Below are 4,128 nucleotides of genomic sequence, written 5' to 3' on the forward strand. Positions count from 1 at the left end.
TAGTCTAGTCATAGTCTAGTCATAGTCTAGTCATAGTCTAGTCATAGTCTAGTCATAGTCTAGTCATAGTCTAGTCATAGTCTAGTCATAGTCTAGTCATAGTCTATCCATAACCTTGTCATGGTCTTGTCAATAGACTAGATAATGGACTAGTCAATAGATTATTCAATAGACAAGTTAACAGATAAGTCAATAGTCAAGTAAAAATCTAGTCATTTAGCTAGTGGTATGTAGCAGTATAGTTAGTTTTCAGGTCAAATGACCATATTCATAGTCTATCCATAGCCTTGTCATGGTCTTGTCAGTAGACTAGTTAATGGACAAGTCAATAGACTAGGTAATAGTCTGACAAGTCAATAGTCAAGTTAATTTTCTAATCATATAGCTAGTGGTACATAGTTGTATACTTTGTTTTCTGGTCAATTACTTATCTAGTCATTATTCTTGTCAATATTCCAGTCAAAAATTTAGTCAACAGTCTAGTCAATAATCTAGTCAATCGTCTGGTCAAATATCTATGTTGTACTTTAGTCATCGCATTCATTGTGGTCGAAATTATTAAAAAATATAATTTTCGTATTAACAGCAGCATCACAATAAAGTTCAATTTCAAAATTCAAATTTCGTCACAAATGGTACTCTTAATATAACAATTGCTGGTACTACAGGACGTATACTTTACAATAATGAATTATAAATTATCAGTAGTATCACATTGCCGTTATTTAAAATATAATTTTCGCATTAGCGCCAGCATCACAATACAGTTCGATTTCAAAATTCAAATTTCCTCTCAAATGATACTCTTAATATAACAATTGCTGGTACTACAGTACGTATACTTTACAATTATTAATTAAAAATTCATCATACGCCTTCGAATGATCTCACGTTTATTTTTTATAAAAAAAATCTGAAAATATCATTTATATATTTTTTAAATCCAAAATTAATAACTTACTTCAACACAGAAATTTAATTTAATTTCTTTCTAATTAAATATCACTCATACGTCACGAACTGCAATTTGTTGACAATAAGTTATAACCTTGTTTAAAATATCCTTTTACTCTTTGTTAAATATTTGCAAAATAATTGGTGTTTTCATCTCGATTTTTCATTAAAAAAACAATAAAAAAAATACCAAACCACACACATACATACATACATGTTTTTTATGGTTTTGCAACCAACCGAAAACAACCAGCTAAAAAGCCAACGAAACACAAAACAAGAAGATAAAGGACATTTTAACAAATAAATATATATAATTTACACATGGCAAACACAATGACTGCATAAATACATACAAGGATATGAGCTACTAAAACAGATACAGTAACTGCCACAGCATAAAAAGATAAACAAAAGCAACAAAATGCAGTTACATTACCCCCCACAGCTACACTCACTTGTTCACTAAATTTCTAAATGTTCATAGTTAAAGTCAAAATATTTCTGCATAACATATATCAGTCTAAAGTATTTTGAGGGAAGTAGAATTAGTAGCAACATCACAACAATATTATGCCACAACAGCCATTAAAATATAAGACTTGCAACAAACAGGACATATACAATACTGCTGCTGATGTGCTTATGTAGATAGTTATGAGAATGATAGTAATGATGATGATGACAACGATAATTTTGATTATCATCATAACTATTGTAAGAATGATGTTTTGAAATAATGATGACCACAATTATAATGCAAATAATGATGTGAATGAAAGTCTGACGTGTGTTTGCTACATTATTAATGCTTATATTAATATGCACAGACCTTGGAGCATACACATGATGCAAGATTTAACAAACAAAGAAACAGACACTTTCAGAAACATTCACCAACTATACCGCCAATAAGAGGCAATACAAATATGAAATTTGGAAATGTAAAATGGTAAAAGTAGGATGCTTAGTTATGGAAATATTAGACGAAAAGGCTTGTAGTAAAATAAAACGATAGAGATATTTCAAAGTGTCTAACAATAAACTCAATTCAACTATATATTTCAGAAGATCGCTGGGCAGTCCTTACGACTATTAGTTGGATTATTGCTGAAACTTTTCACAAGACTATTTACTATTTTCTAGACTATTGACTTTTCTCTAGACTATCGACTAGGGTACTGAATATATTACTAAATGGCATATTGACAACCCTATACAATTGATCAGAATATTGCGTAGACTATGACTAGACTAAGACTATGACAAGACTATGACGAGACTATGACTAGACTATGACTAGACTATGACTAGACTATGACTAGACTATGACTAGACTATGACTAGACTATGACTAGACTATGACTAGACTATGACTAGACTATGACTAGACTATGACTAGACTATGACTAGACTATGACTAGACTATGACTAGACTATGACTAGACTATGACTAGACTATGACTAGACTATGACTAGACTATGACTAGACTATGACTAGACTATGACTAGACTTCTGTTTTTCAAATTGCCCTTGTTTCTGTCTTTAAAATGTTTTCTCTCCTCAAAAGTAGTTCCCTATTTGTTTCTTTCATTTACTATTTAATGTTGGTGACATTAACATTTACTGTATGAAAACTGTCTCCGACTCCTTGATGCTATATCTGCTTATACAGTTGCAATTACTATTGTCTCTGACGTTTGTCGTTGCTCATGCCTTAGTTGACATTTTGGTTCGTTTAAAAGCCAAGCATTTAATTTAAATTGGGTCGGGATTTTACACAACAACTGCTACAATTTAGCGCTGCAATATTATAAAACATTAACTGACTTTCGCAAAGTTTTACGACATTTAACTACTCTTTACATTTTAAGAGAAGACAATTTTTTAATTGTTGATTTTTCTTAAGCTTAACGGCAAGATGGTTAGGCAGTTAAAGTTTTGGTAGACGAAAAGTTTTAAAACTGTAGATAAATTAAACATTAACAACATGCTGAAATGACTATAATTTGAAGGAATTATAATACAGAGTATTTAAATTGAAATTTAAAATTTAAAATTAAGTTTTAATAAATAATTTTATTTAAGAATACAACTTTCATGCTAATACTTAAGTATACATATACCTTTATATATAAAAAAGAAGCTTATGCTTTATTGAACTTTGATATTTTGGTGTTAATTAACCAAAAGTGTCCTGATAAGTAATATATTTTTTCTCCATAATTAACTGCACAATATTCTATACATTATTAATTATATTATTGAATATTCATTAGTAAAACAAATAGTATTATTCTCATACCAAAAATGTAGTTAGGCAGAAATAAAAGGAATAAATTCACAGTAAAAGTGTAGTTAATAATTTTGATATTACATTAATTATATTGTAGTGGATATCGCTTGGGTTACGACTCTTCGTATCACTTACGATGATATCTATCAATTACTCAAAGTCCTGGATTTTGTGAGATATAACAACTGTAGATGTATTTATATGCCAACTATCTTATCAAGCAGATAACAATGTTGCTTTCTTTTGTAGCTTATCCCCCGCAGGCCAGACTGCAGATTTTCGTGTGGGGTCACTTAAATCTCTATCCAGGATCCACCAGATCTTGAGAAGTCGATGTTAAGCTTGCAAAAGATCTGTTTTAACAGGTCCTAAGCTTTAGCACAACACTCTATAGTCTTGTCTTCAGTCTAGTCTATAGTCTTGTCTATAGTCTAGTCTATAGTCTAGTCTATAGTCTAGTCTATAGTCTAGTCTATAGTCTAGTCTATAGTCTAGTCTATAGTCTAGTCTATAGTCTAGTCTATAGTCTAGTCTATAGTCTAGTCTATAGTCTAAACTATAGTCTAGTCTATAGTCTAGTTTATGGTGTAGTCTATAGTGTAGTCTATAGTCTAGTCTATAGTCTAGTCTATAGTCAAGTCTATAGTCCAGTCTATAGTCTAGTCTATTGTCTAGTCTACAGTCTAGTGTATTGTCAGTCTATAGTATAGCATATAGTCTAGTCTGTAGACTAATCTATAGTCTAGACTATAGTCTAGTCTAGAGTATAGTCTATAGTCTAGTCTATATTCTAGTTTATAGGTTTGCCTGTAATCTAGTCTATGACCCAGTCTATAATACAATAACAGGCTAATCTAATGTCAAGTCAGTTGTCCTG

Source organism: Lucilia cuprina, chromosome 2 (assembly GCF_022045245.1).
Source record: "Lucilia cuprina isolate Lc7/37 chromosome 2, ASM2204524v1, whole genome shotgun sequence".
Taxonomy (NCBI): Eukaryota; Metazoa; Arthropoda; class Insecta; order Diptera; family Calliphoridae; genus Lucilia; species Lucilia cuprina.